The sequence below is a fragment of the Lichenostomus cassidix genome, chromosome 2 (genome assembly GCF_008360975.1).
Source record: "Lichenostomus cassidix isolate B80296 chromosome 2, HeHo_3.0, whole genome shotgun sequence".
Classification (NCBI taxonomy): domain Eukaryota; kingdom Metazoa; phylum Chordata; class Aves; order Passeriformes; family Meliphagidae; genus Lichenostomus; species Lichenostomus cassidix.
The window spans coordinates 71,737,543-71,765,405 of NC_139482.1; the positions used below are offsets into that span (position 1 = coordinate 71,737,543).

Genomic DNA, 27,863 nt, shown 5'->3' on the forward strand with positions numbered 1-27,863 from the left:
CATTTTCTTTCTGTCTTCCCATCAACGAGACTTTGACCTTCTTCCTTCATTTCTCATTACTTAAATTTCTTTCAAAATCACCTTCCTCTTTCCAATATTTTCCCTTCTTAATATATAAATACAATATAGACATGCACAAATAGAGCAGCAAAACACCTAGGAAGGCAAAACCTATTGTCGCTATTTCATGTTTCCAATTAATTCAGATGAAAAATTTATTGGAAATCAACATAGTATATTGGAAATAAATCATTCAAGCAACATGGCAAGCTAGGTAAAAGAGCCCTCTTGGTAATTGAAAAGCTAACTGAGCAGGTTGTAGTGTAATTGATCACACAGGTAGCTGAAAAAATAGAATAATTCTATTTTGGCTGTCTATAGCATTCCCCCCCCCCCCCCAAATCTGGAGGCCACAGAAAGTCTTGTGCATGCATTGCTAAGTATATTTACAATTTTAATTGCAAACATATTATATTAAATAAAAAAGGTTCTATTTTCAAAGATTATGCAGAGTTTATTTCCATTCTTCTTCAGGAGCTTTTTCTTTATGCAACAGTTCACATGCAATGCATGTAACTTTATAACTATGGCTAGTCTGATCTCTACTCACATCTACTGTCAAAAGTTACTTAGGTCTTCTTAGAAAATGTAAATAAAAATGAAAATGCAAAATAGAAACTGCCACAGGACACCTTCTGGCCATGGACAGAAAGATTTCTCTAACTTTTTCTATTCATTCGGGGCAGATTTTCATTTTCCTCTGCAGTAATGTTTGAGTGGATTGCAGTCTTGTTCCTCATTCTGACCAGCGCTCTCCTACAATCCCTTCTTGCTTTGAAACATCATCCGTGGGTCATCCGTCATGCCAGATAGGAGGATTAGTAGTTCTTTAATCCTATTACCTTTAATATCAATAGGTTATTTTCACAGAGGCATCTTTTGCTAAATCCTTCCCTGTGCGATGTTTAAAGTTATTCCTTGACTGTTTCCTTGCTGTGTTGCCTGATGGGTGGGCACTGTCCTCTGAGGTAGGAGAACACCAGTCAGACACACTTTCAGCTTGATTTGGAGCAGTCACAGGAACCTAAATCTCTGACCTTCCAGAAAGGTGCTGTCTGCATCCAGCTGCAGAAGCCAATCTCTTTTAAACAAGCCATTCAGTTTTTGAACACACCTAATCAAATAGAGGTGCATTGGCAGAACTGAGACCGACCTTTGCTCAACTCAGCAAATAGTCTGTGAATTCAGGCAGGATGAGTGGAAAGGATAAAGAGATGTGTAGAGAGTTTCCATCCTCTCAGGAAGAAGAGAAAATCCTCACTGACTCTGTTACATTTCGGATCATGGCCTTCATCACCTCAGGGAAATATTCTTCATCTTCCTGAAATATTGCATTTTGTTTCATTGGTCTTTATTAAAAATGGCCAACATTCCTGTTTCAGCATTTAAAAATATTTTTTGCCTATAACAGACTGGTGTTTTTTTTCAAATGTCATTGAAATAAAAGAAAATATGTAAATTTTATTTAAATTGACTTTATTAATGTAATGGCTATTGAATAAAAACATAAATCAGTTCTTCCTGCTGTATTTACTACACCCATATAGCAAATATCCACAGTATCCAAAGCTGATAGTCACTACAGACAAATACAACCTTATTTCATGAGTAGCTTCAGTATGTACCTATGAACTAACTGCAGATCTGTGCACGACATACCTGGAGCAGATGGTGGTCATTAGCTCTTTCAATAATTCTTTCTTTTGGTTTCATTTCAGATGTGATGCAGATAATTTTTTTCTCTAAAGTGAAAACTAGCTACTGCCATTACATCCTTTTCTTTGGCATGCAGTGGAATCTGACTAATGACTGAGATTTTCAGACCAGAAAGTTTTGCTTGGCTTGTATTAGATCTAACAGAACTGACGAATCCTGTTTCTTGAGATCTTTTTATAAGTCAGTAAACATATTGATTGTAAAAAAAGCTTGATATCAGCCAACATGAACTTATCTGAATTTCTTAACTGTACAGCCAACACAATTCTGAATCCATTTACTTTCTGACACTAATATGTGAAAAGATATGATGACAGGATGCATTCTGAAATCAGACTTTTAATTCAAAAACAAGATGCTCCACACCAAACTCTAATTTAACACACTTAAGAATTCTATTATAGCTGGAAATCTGTTATAAGTTTAAGACAGAGTGTGAGAAAAACAATGCAGAGGAATTAAAAAAACCAAACCAACTCTCCTTCACCCATTAATATCTGAGATTATATGAGATGAAGAAAGAGTTTGCCATTGACAGGAAAAAGAAGTACTATCAGTTTCGAAAGTTTAAAGAAAAGGAGAAGGAATATGAAATATCAAACTGTGAAAAGACTCTTTCAGCAGGTTTGGGGTCAGGAATTGTATTCAATTTTGCGTGTCCCATTTGTTTCTGAGTTTTCTATTCTCTCCTCTTTCTGGCTCAGATCTCCTCTTTCTGTGGCTCAGGACATTAATCATTATAGTTCTAAACCAAAGATTTCAGCTAGATCTGCACAAAACTTTTGTAATGAAACTGAAGAAATTCAGACTAACCTGCTTTGGGGTTTTACTCCTGCAAGAAGCAAAGAGAAATTCAAAAAAGAGAAAAAGACTGTCTAAAGAAAAGTCAGCTAGATGTTTCATTTCTTAGTTTAATAAAAAATTTCCAAAAGTTCAGATATGCATTCATTTAGCCAATGACAAAAATTATTTCTGGTGCCACTTTTAAATGCTTTTTGTCACCACTTTCCACGGGAAATTACTGTCCTTATGGCAGCAGAGAGCTGTAGGCTGGAACACAGGAGCGTGTCCTTTCCCGTTCAGCGCACAGCCAGCCAATTTGATCTGCAGCCACCTAAAATTGTGCGTGAACCAGCAGAAATGAAGTTGTTCGTAACCTTCAGTTGTGGGGCATAGCCTCACATTCTTGTGCAGTGTTGTGTTAACCTCTCCAGAAAAAGGCATTTGATCGTGTCGTCCCTCACATGGATTTGATAACAGATAATGTGGAAAGGCACAATCTTGTGCCTGGCCTGCTGACATGTGCAGATACTGCATGGAGTTATCACACTGCAAGAAGCCAAATTTCATGAAGGAAAACCCTAAACAGAGATAAAATGAGGAACAGATCTGTTGGAAATAGTGACCAAATGAAAAGTGACAGGTTTTGGCAGAGTCCTGCCTTTCTGCAGCTGGTCACATTGTTCCGAGTCAGAACCATGTTCTTGAAATTATCTGACATTACAATTACAATGAAGTTTTCATGGTCAACATTGTAAAACATAATTGTAGTGTAAGCTTCATCACTCTGCATTTGTATTGTAGAGGAACATGAGGAAAGCAAAAGTTCATTCCAATTCAGACTGCAGAGATAATCTTTTAGCTAATCTTGTTCATGAGGCATATAAAATCACAAGTAAGAGAACAACTCTGCATTTTTTTGTAAGTTTACATTTCCTCTAGTATATAGTAAAAATATACATATATACATATATTATATACATTAGAAATAGAAAATATACTAATATAATAAATATAGAGATAGAGTACAAATGCTAGTGTAATAGTACAAATACCACTGGTAGTGATTAGTGAACTTCAGAAAAAATACTAAGAAATCCAAATGTAATAAAATTTTCAACTACCATGTATGGGAAAACAGCTAATGCACTCAGCTGTTTTCTGTGGTGGGATTCTTGTGGAGTTGGCTGGCTCCCCTGGTCTCCCTCTCTGGTTTTACAGAGAGACTAAACAATTTGATCAGGTGTAGATTTTCACTTAGAAGTTGTCTGAAGCTGGATGAGAAGGATGCTGTCGAGTAAGATCAACATTAACATCTCCACAGAAACATTCTAGAAGAAGAAAATCAATCAAGAACACATACCTGGGAGCTCATAATGCTTATAAACATTATTTGTAATAGAAAATAAAATAATTTTTACTGGAAGTTGATATCTGTTTCAAGAAAAAGACTAAAGTGTTTTAAATTTGATTTAAATTTTGTGACAGCGTATATCATTCAGATGATACTTTTGTATGCAAAAGGTTATGTTCATTTCTCTTAATACTCTGAAAAAAGATACTATTATTAAGTAATAAAATCTGACTGTTTCAAAGAATTTATCAGTGATAATTTCCACTTCAAGGAAAGTTTCAGAAAAATGGATTTTCTACTCTGACAAGTATTCTGCTTCCCCAACAACCCCCACAAAAGCAGGCATACCCAACTAGCTTAACTCAAGATACAAAGGGTAAAATACAAAAAGAAGCCTGAAGCAACAAGAAAAAAGTGTTTGACAGATCTGAAAACTCATTTACTCTTGTTTGCATGCATAGTTAGACACATTCTTATTTATTAATCTGTACGCGAGAGGATATTTGAAAACATACAAAAATTTATTTAATCATACTTAAAAAGAATATTTTATCACACTTATATAATCTATGCATTACTGTTTTTCAAACAATATTTAAAATGTTGCTGTATACAGACTGCCTCAGCTACACAATTTTACATTCTTCTCTTTTTATTGCCATTTATTAATAATGTCTGTTAATAGAACCAGCATTCCTACCTGTAATATGTTGACTGAACTCTCAGCTGATGTTAGCCAAATTAAGCTACACAGTGGAAAAATCTTATATAAATAAATGTCTTGCTGTGTTTAAAAAAAATAAAATTAATGATTATTCTAATAAAGCCGTGTACAGCAAATGAACTTAATTTATCTGAAATCTAAATCAATTATAATTTTGAGGTGACTAATATGCCTAAGGAAAAGGGAAAAGATGCAACAATGATGGATAGATATCCTCAGAAATAATTCACATTTTATTTTTGTGTAATTCTAATATTTAAAGTCTCCCTTGTTGACACTCTGACATCAGCACTCTGTGACAAGTATTCTGGGAATAGGATTTCTGAGCAGTCATATACACACTTTATTTCCCAGACATGGCAGTTTTTGTACACTTTCCAGGCTGATCAAGCATTAAGGAAATTTGATGTCTGCTATGTCAAAGTGCTCTGCTTCAACTGCAAGTGACATTGTCATTTACGCCCAAAGGTCAAGGGGGAAAAAAAAACCAAAACCAAAAACCTCTCAGTGCAAGATTTGACATAACAGCAAAAATGTTGGTGTTCTCCTTCGTAATTATTTCACATTTCATCCTGTTCCAACAACATTGATTTTAAGTAGTCTCAAAGTATGGACAGCTATTCTAAAGACAGAAACAAAAGTCCTAAGACAAGACTAAGAGCTTTAGTGTTTATGTGGGCAGTACTGAATTTCCAATGCAAATCAATATGGCACAATTAACCTCCCCTCCATCTAATCTTTTTTGGAAGGAAATAAGGGAGAAGAGGTCACCAAAACTTCTACCTTTAATTAAAGAAAATACTTCATTTAAATGGATATGCCCAAGATTGGATGATAGTTTCTTCTCTTTTTATATATTTTCATTTTTAAAGAACCAAAGGTTTAATGTTGTGCAAAGCATATCTAATATGTAGATGTGTAAAAGATGTGGATATGGGTCCTCATCTTCAACTTCTCCAGTTTTAATGATCTTATTTCATTCTCTGTTGAGCTTCAGATAGTTACAGATTTTCCTTAGCAGAAGAAGGGCTCATGAATTGCGGTCTGGTGTTCTGACAACAGTATAGGTCTGTTGCTTCAGTAGATGCTCACATAAGAGTATATTTTTGCTGTCACCTTAATTCTTTCCATCCTGTCCCTACTCTTTAGATGCTTTTTCTTATACTTCGGCCTTGTTAATGCATTGATTGTTTTCCAAATGCATAGCTCTGAAGAGAGGATACTGTTTTCATTTTGTGTGTTCTTCACTGAAAATACCTTTTTACCCTTTCAAAAGTATTTTCATTAAGAATCAATTCTGCCATTGAAAACCAGGAAAGCTGATGAAACAATTATGAAGTTCTTCAGCCCAAAATTATGAACTAAAAACTGTGAAGATGGCACTATGTTTATGTGGTTAAAACCTGGAACTAATGCTTGCTGTTACTGCTTTCGAAGGTAAAAACAGATGTTGTTCATGATCACACAAAATAATTAATAGTGTTAAGAGCAGTGAACTTTCATTGTTAATTTGCTGCATACACAAATTTACCTTTCCTTTTTGCATTCATAGACTTTCAATTTTCAGCAAAGCCTTCTTTTAATAAATTATTTATTTCATCCTCTCGCTTCTATAAATATATTTTATAACTAAACATATTTTATGTGGTTATTCGAAACGCATATTGATGGAGTGAAAGATACCTAATGCATTTTTATAAATGTATCTGTGGGGTCTGTGGTTTTGCAGTACCTACATGAAGGTACCTGACACAACATATACACGGTGCACATCCATTTCCCAAACATCTAATCTTGAATCGGCTTGATGCAATTTCTCTTGGTTACATGTACCATGCAAAAGAATCACTTCTTGCACCATTAGGTAAACAGCTATTAGGTAAACAAAATGTTCTCTCTAATTTTGTATTTTGGACACAACTAATTACCTTATTTCATCACTTGTAACAGGTTAATTTATTTAATTTGGTTAAATCTTCATGGTAATGAATTCACTTGTAAACATGTGGTAAATAACCATGACAACCATTGCAGGAAATACCTTCATTTTAATATTGTACATGAATGGGATATTTAAACATACCCATATACACACCAACCATTCTGATTACTGATGCATGAGGATAAGTACTATGCCAGGATTCCTCTTTCTGGGTCTTCTCATTAATTCTTTTCTCCTCACGCGTGCATCTGGAATTCTATGTAGATCTTTATATAAACACTCTTATGCATTTTGGTCAGATGAAGCATGCTGGAACTGCCTTCAGTTTAGTAAAACTTCCATTTAACTTCAAGCATATAAGTAGCTTCTCAGCAACCCACATCCTATAGAATACCTTTTTCAACCTTTATTAACAGCAAAGCTAGGAGCATGGTGAATCAGTCTGAGTTGATTTTTTCCACAGGTGGTAAATTTTTGGAGCTCCCCAAAAAGTTTAAAAATAAAAATTCAAATGTATGTGAAGCACTAAAAAAATCACTCAGTACTAGAAATGGAACTTGAGAAGGAAAAACCTTGCAAAAAATAAAGAGCAAGAACAAGAACATTTCTGAATGAGAGAAGAATCAAGAGATGGAGAAACAGCACAGCTTCATCATCTTGGTCCTTAAGCAGTGGTTGCAATCAGAAAAACATTTAAGACAAAATATGAGATATATGAAGAGAGAAACTAACTCAATTTAGTGAGTGACAAAAATGTTATTTTCCCAGTTATTTCTGTGTGTCTTGTTACCACTTTTTAACACATGCAAATAAGCAAAGATGAGAAGACGACCTATGTAGAAGTGAAAGAGTTTGAGGAAAGATGTAGCCTCATGAAGAGAGGAACTTCCAGGAGTCTAATATGGACTGAAACAAATTAGAAACCTTTAACCTTTCTTTTTTTGCCACTGACTTGAAATTCAGAAGTCAGAAATATAGCTGCGATATTTTGACATGACATGTGAGATGGTGATTCAAGAATCCATGGCAGTAGAGGAGACTGATAAAACATGGGGTCTTGAACTTAGAACTAACAGGATGCATCAGGTTATAAAAATAATCAGGGCAGAAAGCTGGGAAGGCAGATCAGAGGTAGCTATATGTAAGCTGTGGATCAGCAGGAGAATAAACTGGCAAATAGTCAATACTTAGAATAGTCTTCAGGAAAAAATGCAAGGGGATGAGGAGAAAAGAAAGTGCATAAGCTTACACAGACCCATGCAAAGCCCAGAGACTGGAAACATCCACACTCACAAGACATACTTCTTACCTCATGAGTTTAAAAGAATTATGTGAGACACGAATGCCAACTGCAGGTCATAAGTTCAACATATCTCTTTGAAGGTGTGATGAGTTGAGAAAATTTGAGGGTTAATCTGAGATTAAGACAGTGTAGAAACACCAAAATGAACAGAAAAAAGGGCAGGCTAGCTCCATGCAGCAATAAAGGTCTAACATTAGAGCTAGTATAGATAGCCACTGCATAACAAGGAAACACTAGCCATGTGTAACTGGACAGAAGGACCAAATACCTTTGAACATCTCCACTTTCACTCTATATTTTGAAGAAATGATGAAGCTCTGCTGAGTTTCAGTCATGTTTGGAGCATTGCCACCATCAAAGGGTATAAATTAAAGCCATTTTACAGCAAGAAATCATAGAGTTCTGAAGTTCGTAGCCCCGCTGGATATCCAATCCTATCTCTGACGCATATTTTTTTCCCTTTTTGTAGTTTTCATTTGCTCGTCTCTTCACAAGGTCAGAGTTTCAAGGCTTCACTCTTACTGAAATTTCAGGAGAAGAAAGAAAATAAACCTCTTGAGAATTTAAGTGTCCTTGCTGTGCTATATAAATTTTAGTGGTCACGAAAAAGTGACAAATAAGAGTAGCTAAAGCCAAGTGTTATATGATCTTTCTTTAAAATTCTACAAAAATACTTGTGTGCTAGCCAATAACACCTTTTTCTGCACTGCAACAATGCCTGTAGCACTCCCTATGGACCTGCTCATAGAGCACAAGAACAAAAGGAAGAAGCTACTTGGAGACCTTCAATTATATTTCATGAGAGAACTGACTACATATTGAGTCCTGATGATCTTCGGAAGTGAAAGCTAGTGTATTGAGCCAATACAGCATTCCAATATGCAGAGCACCAGTTTATGATAATTACTTTTGCATCTGCATTTAGAGTACCACATGTAATTACTGAAGTGTATACTTTTCTCTCAGCAATGGTATGCAATTTCCATTAGTGGTCTTGGCAGTCATGCACATGCATTACAAGACCTCTAAGTAATCTGTAGCCCCTTGTAATTAAATGCAAAAAGAATTACAGCCAGTAGAACATAGTGAATAATTCACAAGCAATAACTTGCCTGATGAATTTAACCTATTTTTATGTGACAAAACACAATCAGGTATTCCATTTTTTCCTTACGCATTAAGTCACTCATTTATTACTTTGTTCATCTGTGGTCCTTTTGCAACTTTGTGCAAAATATTTCAAAATTAGTATGGGAATGATACTGATTGTTTACATATTTCCTCACTGAAATTTTACATTAGGGGGTTTAAAAAAAGATGCTGAAGCATTGAAATTTGAGGGTTTTCTCTTTACAAAGCCACCAGATTGAAAAATTCTTCCTTCAGTTAAAGATGAAACAGTTCAAAACCTCTCTATCTTAAAACAGTTTTCATTAGAATCCCCTGAAATCATAACTTTCACCTAGCAGTAAAGTCTTATAGTTGGAAATTCAAGCGGTACACAAGTGGAAGAAGCCTCCTAGGTCTTTGAATCTTTTCACTCACATTGAGGCTTATCATACCATCTCTTTAATAACTAAAATTTTACCTTATTAAACACCAGCTACATTAATTTCCTTGCTACAGTTTCCTCATTAATATTTTCCCACAGGTTCAAAATACAAAAGTTTCTCTTCTGTCAATTCAGTATTTTACTCAAATGGATCTTATTCTTTATGGAACACAAACAAGATGCATTTGCAAACAGCAGTCACTTTTCTTACAGAATTTATTTTGTTAGGTTTAAATAAAAAAGAAATATACTCTCCTCATTTCATCAGTAAGATTCATCTTCTATCTAATTGGTTATTTCCCTATGTGTATGGTATCCCTTCTCTGTACTTCTTATACTTTGCATTCATTCTGCTTCTCAAATATGAGTGATTGGAATTTTACATGGTATTATAAATGATGTTACATGTGTGTCCAAAACAAAAACCATCTCTAGACTATAAAACACCATGGAAGAAAATATTTCACAGGATTTTTTTTTAATACAAGAGTGCAACTTAATAATTCCTAAGCACACCATAATACTGAATTCTGTCAAGAAATTTCATCAACAGAAAGGAGCAGATGAGAAGAACCTGGATTACAGAGCAAAAGAAATGCTGAAATTGCATAGAAAATCTCAGAGCCCAAAAATTCTTAGTGGACAGCAAAGTATTTTTCAGAGTTGAACAGTCTAATTAACCCTGTTTAAACTATGCGTGGTAAACTTAATTGCCTTAACAAAGGAAAAAGAAAGGCCAGGGACACATATTTTTAAACTCAATGTTGTGTTTTATGCTCAATACATTTAATCTGTTTTTTCTCATGGTAAAATTTCAATCAACGTTTTTCACAAAAGATTTCAATTTTTAAGTCTGTTTTCCTGGTATATTACCACTAATAAATACAGTCTATTAAGGCTTGATTACACATATTTGGAATTCTGTAATAATCTTGTGCCATGAAATTATTAAAATAATTTATGAAAATTGATAATGAAAAACTTTTTTTGTTGGAGGATGTTTCAATATTACTGTAAATAATTATTAGGACTGATAGTAACTATTAAATTTATTTGTTTCAATTCCATTCTCCCTGTTGAAAAAACAATGACTCCAAATAGTGAAAAGGCACATTAGTAAAGCAATGAAAGTTTATTGAGTTCTTTTTACTCGTCTCTTAATAAAAATATTAGTATGTACCTGTCTAAAGATTGTGTTGGGTTTTGTGGTTTAGTTTGGCTTGGTTGTTTTGGGTTTTTTATGTGAAGCTGTTTGTTCTAAGTCTTTCAGCTTAAAAGGTCTCTGAGTGGAGTCTTCTCGAGAAAGAATCTCTTGTCTAATGAAGAGAAATGTCAATTGTAAACTCAAGTTTCATCTCCTATAATATTTAATGTGAGTATGCTACATTATATGACATCACAATCTGTGTTTGTCAGATAAAAGTTAAAAATATTGTTAATTTTAAATATCAAAACATTCTATTGTCTGTCACTGTTTTATAAGAAACACCTGTGTAATGGGAATAGGACTGATGTCGCTTGTGTTCTGTGATGAATAAAAATGAAATTTTTCAAGCCATTACATTGCAAGACATCAATGATGTGTCATAAGTTCATGGTCTTCCATAAATAACTTTGTTTTGGTAAGACAAAAGAAAAAAAGACCCTAAAATGAAGGAGTTCTTTTTCATCAGGCAAGGCATTTTAAATATGTCCAACAGAACTGCTAAATGAAACAGAACTCACAGTCTGTATGATTACACACTATCTCAAGGAAAGAGAAGAAATGCTTACCCTTAACTACAACTAATTCCTCTAAAAGTCATATTTTAATTCAAGTGGAAAGAAATCAGAAATGCTTTGTTAGAGTGAGATTTTATCAGATACCCAGAAGGAAGCCATGAGTGCAAACCTTCAATCGAATATTTAAAGTTACATAGAAAGATGCAGATTATAATTTTCAAGGTCTTGTTTCATTTTCCCCTTTTCCCTTTTTCTTTTGTTAATTCAGTATGTTTGAAATAAGCCTTGGGACTCTTTCTAATTTATAATTAATTTCTATTATTAGCAAGTAATTTCAGCTTGTCTAGAAACTGGAATTTGATTCTACACTTGCTGAAACAAACTCCTAGGGTAAGGATTCTCTTCTCATGTCCCCCAAACATCCCAGGGTAGGGAACATCAAAAGAACCATAATTTCCGTCATTTACCTCATTTTAGGATTCCATTTACTTCATTTTGGGATTCCATTTACTTTGTTTTAGGAGGACACAGACAAGCAGATAGGAAAGAAGGAGTCGGAAAGGGAGGCAGGAATTATGCAGAGGCAAGGATTGTATTACTTTAAAACACAGATGTAAAGCGTTAAGTTCAAATCCTGCCAAAATCCACTGATTTTTACAATAAGAAAAGTGCAAATTAATTTTAAACCTTTTTCTTACTCCAAAAAGAATAGAAAAAGAGCCTATATTGTGAAATATCACTTAAATGATCCTATTCCTTTTTCCCTTCACCCATCTTTTCATTTTTGTGTATCATTTGCACATACACAAATGCACAAGTAGAGATCACATATAATTGTGTATAATTATGTAAAAGAATCTTTTACTTACATAAAAATAAGTTACCACCGAAAAAAACCCCATGTTTACATACCCATTAAAAAAATTGTTAGAGTTCCCAGGGTGTTTTCCACTCACTTTTATCCTATTCTAGAGGAAATGACAAAGCATTTGGGTTAGGTATCATCGCTGTACTCCACTGTATCCCAGGCCATTTCAAAAGTTGAATATGTCTAAATGAACCGAATTATGGCTTGACTTTAATTGCTTTCAGAACAGAAATGAAAAGGGTATATAGATTTGACATGGACTGAATACATAAGTGTTTATGTACATGTGTATTACATGCATTCAACCGCTTATACATGAAAATTTCCTGGCCAGGAATGCAGCAAACACAGTTGCATACTAAGGCATTCATTTTAAGATAGCAAAATATTGACATATCTATTCTTTAAAAATAAACCACCCAAGTAAATGATTAAAGCATATGGTTAATTGCTCTGATAAAGTAGAAAAAGAATAATAAAAGGCTTACACACACTACTTCATTTCTTATTACACAAGTGGAAGTAATTATACCATTCCTTTAGAACCTCTGCAGGAGTCAAATACTCCCACCGGCTGTGCATTGAATTATTATTTAGAAAATAATCTCTTCAATGCTATTGCAAAGTATATGGAATAAGTTTAAAATCAGCAAATTATTTCCTCATTTGAATACCTATGGCAAATTGTTTTCAATAAACTTAGTAAACAATACATAAAAATATCATCATCTTTATGGAATTTCTTTGAGAAATAGTATAGAAAAAGCAATTATTTAGAAAGATATATAAAAATAAATCTATAACAACTTATTAACTTTAGAAAAAATGATGCAATGATTAATCAGTTATTTGATTATGAGACAGATTAATTATATTACTAAGATATCTAGCGGAAACCCATTAGTAACTAAATAAATCTATTGTCTTCAGGCAATTTACCAATTGCAACTATATATATATGTATAGTATATATATACATTATATATATATAAATACTTTAATTTTGGCAAGATGGTTTAGGTAATTAGGACCATAAAAAGATGAACATTTCAGATTTTATAAATGACAAATTACAGACCAGAAAGATTACCTATAACAAATAGAGAGTGTAATAATACATAAATTTGCAAGGCAAATGTTGCCAGTCCATATTTAATACATGGTAAAAGAATAAAGACTGTGTCCTCAGCAAGCCATTAAAAAAAATAACTGCAGACAGCTCAGGTACATTTGAACAAGTGGTAAAAACAATGGGGTTTTTATTTACTCTCTTGGAATAACTTTTTACTTTCAAAACCAAACTTGACAAGAGCCCACTGAAGCTAAAAGAGCCTTCTTGGCTTTGGAGCAGACTTTGAAGAATATCCTTGTGCTGGTTTTGACTGGGTAGTTAATTTTCTTCAAAGTGACTAGCATGGGGCTATGCTTTGGAATTGTGTTGAAAACAGTGTTGAAAATATAGGATTTTTTTGTTACTGTTGAGCAGGACCTACACAAAGCCAAGGGCTTTTTCTGCTTTTTGTACTGCCATGCTGGTGTGGAGACTGGTTGTGGTTGGGAGATTGTCAGGAGACACAGCCAGGACAGGTGACCCCAACTGACCAAAGGGATATTCCAGACGATGTGACATCCTGCTCTGTATATAAAGTGTGGGGAAGAAGGAGGAAGGTGGGGACATTTTGAGTGATGGTGTTTGTCTTCCCAAGCCACTGTTAGAGGTGATGGGGGCCTGCTCTCCTGGTAGTTTCTGAACACTTGCCCAGCCATGGGAAGCAGGGAATTGATTCCTTATTTTCCTTGCTTGTCTGAATGGCTTTTGCTTTCCCTATTAAACTGTCCTTATATAAACCCATGATTTTTTTTGCCTTTTACCATTCTGATTCTCTCCCTGATCCCACAAGTGGAGGAATGAGAGAGTAGCTGCATGGGGCTTGGCTGCTGGCTGGGGTTTAACCATGACAGCCCTTTGTGGTGCCCAGTGTGGGGCATAAAGATTTTGAGATAATGAGAGATTTGACTGGAATGTGGAAGACAATTGATAGCTGTTAGTTCTGCCTAGCTTGTCATCAGCAGGCTCCTGTGCTTGCCATGGGGCTCACTTTCCTGACTGTATATTTGCAGCTAGTGCTCATTATAGTCCTCACAGAGGGCACACAGCAATTCTGTAAACTTTTCTGAATGAAAAAATATTTGCCTTGAATTGCTGCTTGAAGAATGACCATGGTGAATACTCCTTTGCTAGCAGACAAAGATGGGATTAAAATATTTACCTAAACATACCTTCCAGCTCTGTTCAAAGGTGGAAGTGTAAAAATATGGAAAAAATTGTCCCAAAATCATCTTAGATCTGTTGAGACCTATCACTCAGAACTATTTCTACAACTATAGTGTAAATAATGTGTAATGGAATTAATCCAAGAACGTTATTAACCGCAGACATTAAAAAGTGTTTATATATAATTTCTACCTGCCACAGTGGAGAAAAATATTTAGAATTGTGCTAACTCACCTGTGATTCTAAAATTATGCATTTTCATATATTAGAGTGAAATGAAATGCATGCATTGTGAAATTTTTGAAAGTGCCTCTGATTTAGTCAGTAAATACTTATCTTACTGGGTTCCTAAATTCCAGACCCATAATTATCCATCATTAACAAAACACAAAATTAGGGGCCAATTTTGTATTTTTTTAATGGATTTAAGCTCTAATAAGTTTAACAACAAAAAGCTGCTCATAAAATTCAATAATAAATACTAATTTCCTGGGGGGACAATAAGAAATATTTGTAATTTTATTTCTTCTTCCTGTTCTGAAGGGGTAAAATTATTTCTTGGTCTCGTGTTCTTATGAATCCTTGTTGTGTAAAAACAAAGTTTATTTCAGCTGGCACACTGGAAAACTTGAATTTAAGAAAGAGTATTCCCACTGCCTGATACAATGTGTTTGACAGCCAGACCATTTAAATATTTAGGTGGACTGTTAAATAGTGCATGGTAAAAAGCAAAAATACATCTAAACTTATTTGTTTGTCATGTAACCATGCTACTTTTTCAATTTCCATTAAAAATAGCAAATAAGGATCACAATGGAACGTGATAAAGTGCATGAAGAAGCAGATTTTTAGGAATTCTCTGTATTTTACTTACCCTAGTAAACATACCAGAAGAAAAACAGATTTCATGTTTCAATAATTTCAATTTGTTCAAATGAGTAAGATATATGTAAGATATGGTCCTAGGTGTAATAACTCTCTATAGATATCAGTTTCTTTTTCACTTCCGAAGAATGAGATTTGCTAATTTTACAAAGTAATTCACCCACATCTTCTTTCTCAGGTAAGCTTAGTTTATAGCTGAATACAAACCTAAATTTATAAATTATGTTAAATTCATGGTCACTGTGGTATTTGTGAAAATAGTAGTATCATCATATACACATCAAGAAATGTAATTCAACTGCCACATTTTTAAGCTTCTGCTCAGAAGAATAAAGCTATTATGAAGAGCTGTGAAAAGAATCAATAGATTTGCTTAAAATGGGAAAGTTGTTAAATCTAAATTGTTCTGATCATCCTTAAATCTAACAAGCTTTGATATCTCAGTGAATTTTTTAATTAGCAATGTTTGATATCAGGTCTGCCAAATACTGGACTGAAGATTCAGCAGCTCTTAAAAACCTTTGAAATATACAAAAGCAATAAATAAGAAAGTGGCATCTAAGCAGGAAATTTTTCAAAGAGGTACATTTTGCAGAGTTCCTGCATTCAGTTTCCCTGCTTTTCTTAGTGACATATCTGTGCATAAATCCCCATTCCATGCTTGTGTGTGTACTGCCATGGGGAGCATTCATCCAAAGGCAGTGTGCATTCTTCTGAAACGTGACTCTCTTTAGGCAGCTGACAGTGTGAAAGTATCAGCATGCATCCCCTGATCTCCTTGTTTCCTTTACTTTAAAATAAGTAAGAAAATGCTGCAGAAAACCAGAAATAATATTGTCAGGTGAGATTACTGCCCATCATTAAAACTGTGAGTTCCATTCTGTAAATCAAACCATCAATTAGACCAAATCTATGAGGTTTTTATCTCACACCCCTGTGGTGTGACCTCAACAAGCCTTCCTGAGATGATTAATACTTTGGTGTTGAGAGTGAATTTATTTTCCTGGACTTAACTACTCCAGCTGTCTGCCACTGGTGATAGATATGGATGACCATCATTCAACTAATTAACCGAAAGTTTCTAAGTCATTAATGAATCTTGCCTTCTAAGAGGAAAGTAAAATTAATCTTCCAGGATTAACTGATTGGATGCTTTTGCTAAGGACTCAAGCTAGCAGCTGGGAATATGTTGTAGGTTGTATCATGATTTACTTTAAATCTCATTTAAAGAACTATAGGTAAGCTCTAGACTTATTAATGAAGTATGGAAGATGTAAAAGAAGATAAAGAAACATTAAAAGTCCTTTGCATCATAGTAAAGTATGAACAGAGCCATAAATGAACAGGCAGGACAGACTACCCACAGGTTTATTGTGCATTAGGATCTTTCCTAAGATCCCAGGCTGGTAGGACCATTCAAGTAAATGCTTAACTCTCTCTGCATGACTAAATAGCAAAGATTTGTGGGGACCTGAGAGCCTTAATTAACTGCTTTTTCATAAGGAAGGAGCTTAAGCTAATATTTAAATTTGAACTCATCATTAAGCCCTTTTCTTAATGCAAGCCTAGGCCAGAGTTCGAGAGAAAATTAACAACCATGATGATATTTTCTTTCAATATTCAAAACTCTTGCCTTGTAGCATTAGGTAGCAAATAATACAACTTCCTGTTTCTGCATTCATTTGCTGTGTACTGATACACCCAGTCAGTGAATGGTGCTTATATAGGGATGTAAACAATTGCAATTAGATTATGGCTAGAAAATTTGTGTGTGTAGCACATACACATACCTTGCACATGCCTTTATTGATTTAAAACTTCTTTTTCTATAGCCTTCTGGGAAAAGCAATAAGGAAATAATAGAATTAATAATAGCTAAAATAAATGCAGTAACTTGATTGTCTTCAAGTAGCAAATTAGCCCAATGACGCATTTTTTTCATGTTAAAAAATTAGCCAATTCTCTTTAGTTGCACTATTTTCCATTTTAATTACAATTCTACATTCACGGGGGAAAATATTCAAGTTTCACAGGCCATTCTTACATATTAGTTAATTTCCAATGTAAAAGTAACATACTTCAGACCAGAATCCATCAGGGCTACTGAGACCTTATCAGCTATCTAGAAATCCAGAGAAATTCTTGCTGGCAGTTATGATTATATAGGTAGACAATTTAAAATTGAACTGATCATAGATGACATGAGAAATAGGCAGAAAAATTACCTGAAGTGTGTGGCCTAAATGTTAAAAAAAACCCAGTTCCCCCCTAAATGTCACCACATTTGGATGGCTTTTAGGGTCTGTACTTGTATTTTTTAAATTAAATGAAAAGGTCTAGTACAGCTTGATATCAACAAGTAGATCCCAAAGAACTGCATAGAAGCAGATTTCTGGGTTTTTTAAATGAAAATAAATTCCTTTAAAAATAAATGCATAATGTCGATTTCAGTTCCATTATACATTTTACATGGATTTAACAAGCCAAGTGGCTTCTGGCTGCCAACACCTCTAGGTTTTTATATTGCAAAACAATACATGCTTTTCATATCCAACTCATTAAATAATTGCCTTGTAGTATAGTTTGTGATTATAGTTTCATTAAGTGACTGCTATGATACTGCATAGAAATGATTCCTACTAATGTTGTGAGAACCAGCTGCTTTCACAGGAGGAAAAAGTCAGTGCAGTGCAATGTTGCAGCTGCAATTTAAGTAGTACTACAGGTTCATTGTACAACTTTAAAAACAGGATCATTTTTCAAGGTATATGCCAAATCAAGTAAAATCTGTGGACATGTAATATGAAAAAATGGTTCTTCAAGAACAAAAAAAATCTCCTAATAGTAAAGAATGTGTACATTTCTTCAGCTCTGGGGAATATTCTCCACATTGGCCACATTGCTGGTGAGTTATTGAACCTTTTATATACACAGGAGGAAAAAAAGAGAGATAATGGGTACAGTAATCATCCTAATAATACCACAAGCTGAATTCCAACTTCCAAACCTCTCTTCAAAGGCAAAAGTTAGCTTCCAAAGCTTTTTAAGAGGCTGCTGCCCTTTTCAAACCACATTTCAGGTGCATCATTCTTGCTGATTTATACATGCTAAATTCTATGTGCCCTATTCCTCCTGCGCAAAGCTGAAGAAGGCTGTGTGATTTCATTCTGCACCCTGGCAACCTCTTTCAGCTCAGACTGGTTGAAAAGTCTTGAGGCTAATTACGTGAATATTGGCTGCAGACTGAGCTGGGGATAGATAGAACCTATAGCTTGTGCCTGACACACAAATACAAGATACAGGCAGACCATTTCTTTCTCTAAAAAATAGTTGAGACTCTTCCCCCTTCGCTCACAACTATTGAGATAACACAGCAGCAAGGAGGCATAGCAAGGGGAACAATGGCAAAAATTCAGGGTAATATTTCAGACTGTGTTAAGCATCAGAAGAAGCCCCTTTCTTGATGTTTTTGTATTTTTCTTTTTAAAGAACAAATTAAAACTGGTTCATGACTCTGAATTAAACATTAGGCATCCAAGATAGAAGTAATTGTCACTTTAGAGAAATATGCATAAGGCCATGTACATTTTCTATACATACACAACACAATAGAATTTATAATTATGAGAGAGATAACCCTAAAAAGAAGCTCTGGGGAAAAAAGTAATAATAAAATAGTTGACTCTTCAGTGGACATTACTATGGCTGTATATCCACCACCTGTTTGCAAAGAGTGAGATTTTTGGGAAATATATACTCTGCTTAAACCCTGTTCATTCTACTATTCTTCTACAGAGGAATCTGTTACCACATCTGACAGTGTTGTGATGGATCCAGGTTAAAGCCTAGTTGAAGATCAAACTGAAAGGAAATAGCCCTAATCCTTTCTGGTCACAGTGGAAATACTGTAATCTGACAATACTGAAAATATTCCTTCTGTGGAATTATTGAAAAAAAATGCAGATTAAATTGCCAAGAGACTACACATCCAGTTAATCAATATAAGTAATTAGGGATTAAAACAATAACTATTGTTAAGGCAGAGGTGTGTGACACTCCGTTTTCCTGATTCAGTCTCAGATTTGTTGTGACTTTTTGTACAGTTGTTCTGATAAAAGAACCACTACAGTCAAAAACTGTACTCCCAGCATTTTTAAAAGGACAAATTCCAGTCAAGTTTCATGGAAGAATTAATAAGGAGGAGAATAGCAGAACCTTGGACCTAGTGCTAGTCTTTTTACTCAGGAAAGATATGATTCCCTGACTTGTATGAAACATATTTTTTAACTCTAACTCTCAATCTATAGTTGGCTATGCTGGTCTAGAAGTCAGACTGGTTAGAGGTGTGAAGCTAGCTGCTGTTGCCTGTTCTGCTACTAGTCTGCTTTATGATTTTGGACAAGTCCTTCAATTTCTCAATTTCTCTGCATTTTCTCTCTGCACTTCTGATTCTCTCAGGTTTCTTTATAATCAGTTCTTGACTGTTTTTGACCGTATAAGAACAGGTAATGCCTTCCTAAAGAAATTGCTGTGGTTTTTTGATTTTTAGTTTTTGACTTCTGGGTGTTTTTTTCTGATTTGGTTTGTTTGGTCTTTTTTTGAGTTAGATTTTTTTGTGTTCTGTTTGTTTTCTAGAGGGATTTTTTTTTTTTTTGTCAGTTGGTTTTGTTTTTCATTTTGATCTTAAATTTAATATAAGGACTTTTTGGTTTGAAATTATACTGCCTACAAACATTTCGACATCAAGAAAGAGACTGGGCACTTGGAAGTTACTGGAATCATTACCTGCAGCGTTCTAACAAATCTTTTGATTTTTATGTGAAGCTGAAGAAGTGACAGCAGTGACTGCAGTAAGGCATTATCAGAGCTGCCTACAGCAAATGCTGATGTTTGTGTGGATGAAGAGGAATCTGCAAGCACTTGATGGACTGAATCACTGCTCTGTGTGACTCAGCAGAGGATCACTGTAGGTATTTTTGTGTAAAGCTGTTCAGCTGCAGAGCCAGTAGCTTCTCAGTGCTGAACACTGTTTTTACAGACAGTAACAAAAATCATAATGGAATTTAAGCCAAAGAGACCCTTTGGAAACAAAGGAAACAAAAGCTAGGACAACAACCACAAGACGGGAAATTCTGTACATTGATATTTGTATATTCTATGAAAATGTCCCAATGTGACACTAGCCAGGAGATGGTTTGAACAAAATAGAACATGTTTTACACTCTGCAATCAGCTTCCAGCCTCCTTTCATCGACAAGGAAGAGGAGTTTGTAAATGCCAGCATCTAACTACTCAAAAACTAGTGCTGAAAATTTTTGCATACAAGAAACCATCTAATGTCAACTCTAATTAGAGTCTCTAGTCATTTCTAGAAGGACTCTCAGTTCTAATTTGTTTGGCTTGATTGCAATTTGTAAACTTATGGAAAGCAAGTCTAAAAGAAGAAGAAAAAGGCACTATTTTGGCTGTTTTCTAGTATTAAATTTTTACCAAGCAGCTTCCCTCTAGAAATGATCTGGCTGCTATTTAAACATCTCTGGGAATTCTGATAAACTTTCTCTTGCATATCAATTTAAGCCACCCACACTCTAAGTAAAAGCAATTAATTGTGTACAGGAAAGAGAGGGAAAGCTTTTAATGAACACACTGTCCCCCCATCAGAGAAAGGGTTGGTGGATTTCAGCTCTGTACTGCAGAGCACTCAGGATTCAGAGAAAAGACAGAATGATCTTAACCTAACAAACATCTTTAGGTACTAAACAAAGTATTGGTAGCATGAATTTCTCTGCTTCAGTGGGCTCTGGGTCAGGACATAAGATTTCACAACATGAGCAAAGAACTTTAGAGAAAAGGCTGAGAGAACTGACCTAAAGCACAGGAAGAGAGAAAGTTAAAGATCCACCCTCTCCATGCAAGCCCTGTACAATTTTCTTTCATGTATAAATAATAGCCATACTGCATAAAAGGTGCAAGATAGATCATCTTTAATGGCTTAAAATGGCAGCCAAAAATAGAATCTTGGAATTTTTTTTTTAAGTCCTTTTAGCACATTCTAGGACAAAGCCCTTGTCGAGAGGAATAGACATTTTTGGACAAGCCAGCACATTTGTTCCCATAACCTCAAATGGAAATTCCCAACCATCCGTGAAATCAAAGGGAAGACAGGTTCCTCCTACAAGAAGACATTTGTAATTATACTGTTAGGGATCAGCATTGTCTCTCTCTCTCTCTCTTTTATACTCCTACTCCTCCTGTTCTTTATTGTAATCTCTCACCAGGTCTCATTAGAGAAGAAAATCAGAAAGGAAAATAGACACAAAATATGAAACACTTACTTAAGCTGACTTACAATATGAGAAGTCTTTCAGTTGCACAGACAAGACAGTTAATCTGCATGTACTGATCAAATAATAAAAAAGAACCCCACAAAGTAAATATTAAAAACCAATATCTATATGCACCAATTAATGCAGTCAGAAATCTTATAACCTGAAAAAAAACATAGGTCCTATATGCTCTGAGCAGTTATAGCCTGCACATATTCTACTGTAATTTAAGCAGATTTCATTTTTAGTCTAACTTCAGGAGATATATATATGAAGGATTCTTCCCTGCAGTGCAAAACCATATTGACTGAATGCTGACAAGGCTGCTGCTGTTGACTGCTTGATACACCTCAAGCCTTTAACCTTACCTGTCAGACTAATTGCACTGTGCATGTGCAGATTGAAGGGACTTCCATGCTGTGTTTTGTGTCACATGGATAGTTCAGGGGAATCTGTACATATTTCTAGTCAGTGACACAGAGAAGTGGTGGCTTCCCTGGATTCACTGAGGAGAAAAGGAAAAGTGCATTATGCTACTGCCTACAGGAAGAGAAAAGAAGTCATCTGACTAAACTTGACTGACTAAACTTTCACTCAGAAGTGAAAAGGACAAAAACATTTTATAAAGAAAATAAATTGCCTGTGCATGAGCTGGCTGAGAAAGAAGTTAGTAGCATGGGAAAGAAAAAGCATTGGGAGGACTCAGGCTGGAGTGAGGACATAGTTATACTAAAGATAGAAAAATAGCTGTTAGCTTGCATTTGCCTTTCCTACGGTGTGTGTATGGAGTTATGCATGCTACCTCATGAATTCCAGGATCCATGTGATGAAATCCATCTAAGAAAGGCTATAAGCTCTTTCAATTTTGTGATCCAGTATATGGCAAAGGCAAGGTAACTCTTCCATTAGTGGGATCTGAGTGTCCTTTCAAATCCCTGGATATGTGATAAGATTTGGAAGACATGTATTGTACCTTTTATGTGGAAAGTTATGCAGAATGTTATCCTAATTTTCTGTATGATCAGACCTAAGAATTTCCAGAAAGTAACCCAAATTAATAGCTGCAAAAAGAGGAAATGCAGACTTAAGGTGTTTGTCATCCTGGGAATTACGGGTAAACAACTTCAGACAGTTGCCCACACAGGAAAACTTTCTTACCTCTTTACTGCCACAACCTACTCAACAGAGCATGAAACAAGGGCTATCAGATATTTCAGAGAGTGTACATGCTCCTTTCTTTCCCTTTTCCCTTGACCTTCCTTCCTGCAGTCCTCCCAGATTTTTATATATTATTTTATCATAAGCACAGCTCTGTCAATCTGTTCCAACTAATCCCTGGATCAGTTCAATATAGCTGTATCTAACAAGGTGTTTACCTCTGAAGCATTTGCAGATAATTCCCATTGGCTATGGACTGCCCCAGGAAAGACAGAAACCCTGTATTTCCTGGCTTTCAGAAATCAGCATCCTGAAAAGTCAGAAAATACACCAGAAAACCTTCCATCTGCTAAAGTTTTTTGCTTTTTGTCATTGGATATGCAAGATGAATAAACAGGCTTAACATGGAATCAAGTTAAAATACTAACATCAAACACAGAAGAGGTGGTTATGTGCCCAAATGGGCAAAAAAAGACACCAGAAGGTTTGTACAGAGCCAATGCAAGTGCATGGTCTAGCAAAGATAAGCAATCAAAACAGTACAAAAAATGTCAGCTCAGCTGTTTGGAAATTCTTTTCCTCTCCATGGATAAAATGGGGGCATGACAATATTTTTTCATATTTTTTACAGGAATATGAAAATGTTCTGAGGGCAATAAAAACCTTACTGTGCTTCCTTTTACACCTGTGTAGCCCAATTAGACATGAAATGGGCAATTATTCTCTTTTTACAGGTGCAGAACTGAAGTCCAGTGACAAAATCATTGATTTTTCTGAAAGTCTGTAGCAGAGCTAAGGCAAAGACCAGAGATGCCTTGAATCCCAGAACTAATGCATTGCCATCTTCCCCTCCTCTTACAGGAAAAGGAGTAGGCGATTCAATTTGATGTTTCACCCTTCTGTTTTTTTCATACAACAAAATTAATTCCCATGATGAATTTCTGTGTTGATACTCCTACTCCAGGTCTGATACAGCTTCAGTTTAATCATTTCTCCTCTATGTGTGTTTTACTAGCTGAAAATGTTTGTGAAATATCATCTTATTTTCTTGTGTAAATGCATTCAGGATTCAAAGATCACCCCTTTGTCTTTCCTTTGCCTTTGTGTTATATCCTAGCTTCAGGATGCAATTTGAATATGGATGCTGTGATTAATTTTCATGGCATGATGAAGGGGTAAATTTTCTAAAGTGTTTAGTGACTTCTCACTGAGGCCCAGAATCTTTCACTGTGTTATGAAAACATATTCTCCTTTGACAGAAAATTTGTTTAATATACATAAAAGCTTATAGAATCCTGGAGACTTGAATTCTTATAGCCATACATGTTATTATGCAGGCTTTGTGTGATGATAAGTAAAAGTATTTTTGAGAGCCAGAATTTTTCAGCTTTATGCAGAACAGACATTCTGATGCTTTCCACTACCTTTATGAACTGGTGGAAAAATCAAAGAATAAAGTTCAATGAGATTAAAGTACATGGATTTACTTCCACTTTCTCAAAGGCAGAAAATCTGTAGTTCTGGAGCTATTCATCCCCTGGATCAACTTTCTTTGTACATCCCCCACAGACACCAGGATTAGATCACCTATCATGAAGACCGTCCACTTATATCCAGGCTGCTTTGTAGAGCGTGGAAAGAATTAGCTTATTTAGGGCAAATGTAGAATAATTCCACTGAAGTCAATGTGATTTCTTATTTTTCTTTCCAATAGGAACGAGATCAAAATATATCTCAGTTAAGTAAATTCTGACATCCCTGCCTTCTAAGAAGAGCTGAAATGTAAAATTTAAAGGTGAGAGGCTTAAAGTATCCATGTCTAATGGTCTGTAATACAAATGCACTATGTTCTCATATATGTTCTCACAGTTATTTGTATTCATCTTATACTTTTTTTTTAATTTCTATAACTCGTCTTATTTAACCAACTGAACAAGCAGCTGAGCTGAAATCTGGGTGACAACAAAGTAATTTGAAGCAGAGCACCCTTTAGCTCTGTGGACAGCAGTCCTCTCTTTCCACATTGGAACATTTTAGCACATCTTAGAGACAGACCTGACTCACCAGTTAACACTGCACAGCAGGGATAGGGAAGAAATCATGGCAAGATTGAGTTTTGCAGGCTTCATGTGGGAGAGCACTTACATAAGTAATTCAATTTGTTTCATTGTGCTGCTTTGCATAATCTGTCATCCTCTTAAAATGGGTAGGTTGGGTATTGGCATTAGCCAGCTCAGCAGTATTGTTTTGCACCTGGACAGGAAAGAATATACCTTTGTGCCCAGGTCCAAATATTACAAAGTTTGTGTAGCATTTAGGTCATAAAGTGTGTGTATTTCTGACCAGTGGCACCTTCCCCTCCAAAATGCAAGTGTAGATGACTAGAACAGGATCTGATTTTTAGCCTTTCTCATCTGCAGAGAATTAATTGTTTTCTTGAACCCAGAAATAAAGATCATAAGGAGTTATTCCCAGTTTTTTGAAAACAAAAAAATTCTCCATGGCTCTTCTCTATAGTTGACTTTCTGGGATTTTGAAAACAAATGTTTCACATTCCCATGGAAAAAGAACATCCCCCTCCTGCAAACTCTTCATCATTCAAGAAACCCACAGTTATTAGTAGTCACCTTTCAATGGGATGAGAAACATTAGCAAGGTAACAAACATCTCCACCTGCCTGCAACAAAATTCTCTCTCAGCTGTACTTTAACCCATAAATACTCCCACTGAAGTCAAGACGAATAATTATTGTGTAAAGAACTCCCAATAAGCACAGGTATCAGAGTTGGTCTTACCCAAACAAGTCCCAGCCTTTTAATGAATTTTATGCAATTGCTATTCTGCAACCACACACAGCCCCATTAGCTTCAACCAGGATCCATGGGGACTCATTGCAAAACTAGGTCTTAAAGGCAGTCTGCCAAGAATGAATGGTTTAACTTAAGGGATGATGTTAAAATGATTTAGATTGACAGTTAAATTAAGTGAAACTACCTGTGTAGACACACACCAGTTTAGTATGCCCCTGTAATTTACAGTTTAAAACCCCAGGAGCACCCACACACCACCTCGCAAGGGCTTAATACTGCAACATAACAGACTTTGTTTGCTAACAGCACTCAAGAGGCACATTCTGTCTGACAATTTCTCCCTCCTTTGTGAATCAAGAAATCTGCAGCATGACCTATGCCTAATGATGAGTTTCTTTTCTTTACCAGGATGCTTTGCCCATCTGTCCTGCCCTCTCTGCCCCTGCACTCTCTGATCACCTTGCACAGCTGTCAGGGGGCGGACTGTCCATTTCTGACCATGTTGATTCTTTTCGTGATCCCACTTATCTGTAAGAAATAAGTGAGCCTGTGAGTGCTGGTTTTTGAAATCTCATCAGAGATATTTCTAACAGAAAAATAGACTTTTTAAATCTTACATAAATAAAATAAAAGACCTTTTCCTGGCCTCTCAATCTTGTACTGCATTCAGTGAACAGTCTTCCATCTCTTGATACCGTAAAATCTGAAAATTACATGGGGAGACCACTGTTGACTTCAAGCCCTGTGCCAGTGATTTTACTGAGCTGTGGAATAAGACCCAATAGCAGATAATTTGCTGCAGATATAACACTATGAACTAGTTTTCAAATGTCCCTGTTCTCTGGTTTTCACTTCTGGATTTGGCGACAAATTGCTGGCCCTTGATCTTGTGCTCCTTTATCTGTTACAATCCTGTGCCAGCTATACACAATATCTGTAAAGCCAGACTGTGGTCTAGTAGGTAGCTCTGTAATATCTGTAGCTTGTAGATAGCCTATCCTGGGTAATTTTTTGTTTTGTTTTGCTTTGCTTTTTTCCTCTGTAAAAAAGTTTGGGCATTTTTGTGTTGTGTTCTCTAATGAATAGGGGAAAATAGTGTGGGCTAGAAAAGGGGTTTTGTTTGCTTTCTTTTCCTTAACCTCTTCTTACCCCCCAAAAAAAGCCCTTACAGACATTTTATGACATACTTCTTGTTGATAACAATAAGTATGTAGAAAGATTTCAAAATGTGAAGATAGGACATAAAAATTCAGTGCCTTATACTGAACTCTGTTCCTTCAGTGGTGTGTATCTAAACCATTTAGACTCACAGTAAGAGTTCAGACTAACTATAAGTGTCAGCAAACATGCTTTTTTTCTTAACAAAGAAGAAAAAAAAATAAACCTCAAAAACAGAGAAGTGGATGGATATGCTTTTTTTTTGAGTATGGATACACAAGGCCAGGCTGGATGGGCCTTTGAGCAACCTGGTCTGATGGAAGGTGTCCTTGTCTACAACAGTGGGGTTGCAACTAGATGATCTTTAGGGTCCTTTTCAACCCAAACCATTTTATGGTTCTGTGATATGATTTTCTTCAATCATTTTTATCTCTTACTTCTCCATTTTGTTTGTTTTCTTTGATATTCCATGTGTGCATTACCTCCCTTTATTTCGGGGGAGCACCACAAAAATTCTCAGGTAAACTGCCTTAAGCAGAATGTCATAAAATTTCCATTACTTCCAAATTGCGCACATCCTTCCACAAAAATCTGGATCCTGAAATAAAGGCTGGAACTTGTGGCAAAAGATAAGTTGAGCTTTTCCCAGAACTAGTGGAAGTACAATTAATTTCAGAATTACAATTAGCCCTAACATATCCGTAACAGAAGAATATGACTAAGCTAAGTTAAAACAGTCTTAATTAAATTGTGTTACTATTCTATAATAAATTGTCTTCCATTTATTTCTCTTATGAGTAAAGATGTGTGATCTTTACATTTGCAATAAACACTTTTCAAAGTTTTGTTCGCTCTGACTGTTCTTATAAGCCCCAACTTAAGAGACTATTTACAGGTCCTCTGAGCTTATTAGCCTTATATTACTAGGCTTAGTATCTACAATCTAATCTAAAATTAAGTACATATTTAAGGACTTCCCTAAAAGAGAGTAAAAAATCCTGAAGCTGGCAACAGCTTATAAGTCAACAGTAATTAAACCTGTGGAGTGCATGAAAGTTTATTTTAAAAAAATGTTATACAGAAAAAAAAAGGAGAAATTATATATTAAATGAAGAAGAAATCACACAAAGAAGGGGAAAATATACATATACACATATAAAACTTCTATAGTCCCCATAGGAAAGGAATCTTTTGGGGGTATGAAAATCTGTGCAATCAACAAAGGAGGGA

General features: G+C 35.3%; 1 long non-coding RNA gene across 2 annotated transcripts in view; it reads left to right on the plus strand.

The window, feature by feature from the left end:
• LOC146441630 (uncharacterized) overlaps nucleotides 1–26,852 on the plus strand; it is a 134,144-nt gene extending 107,292 nt beyond the window's left edge. For both annotated transcript variants that reach the window (XR_014849996.1, XR_014849995.1), the window contains 3 exons: nucleotides 20,006–20,147; nucleotides 24,380–24,460; nucleotides 25,183–26,852. This is a non-coding gene — a long non-coding RNA (uncharacterized LOC146441630). The remainder of the gene's footprint in view (nucleotides 1–20,005; nucleotides 20,148–24,379; nucleotides 24,461–25,182) is intronic.
• Nucleotides 26,853–27,863: the final 1,011 nt, after the last annotated feature.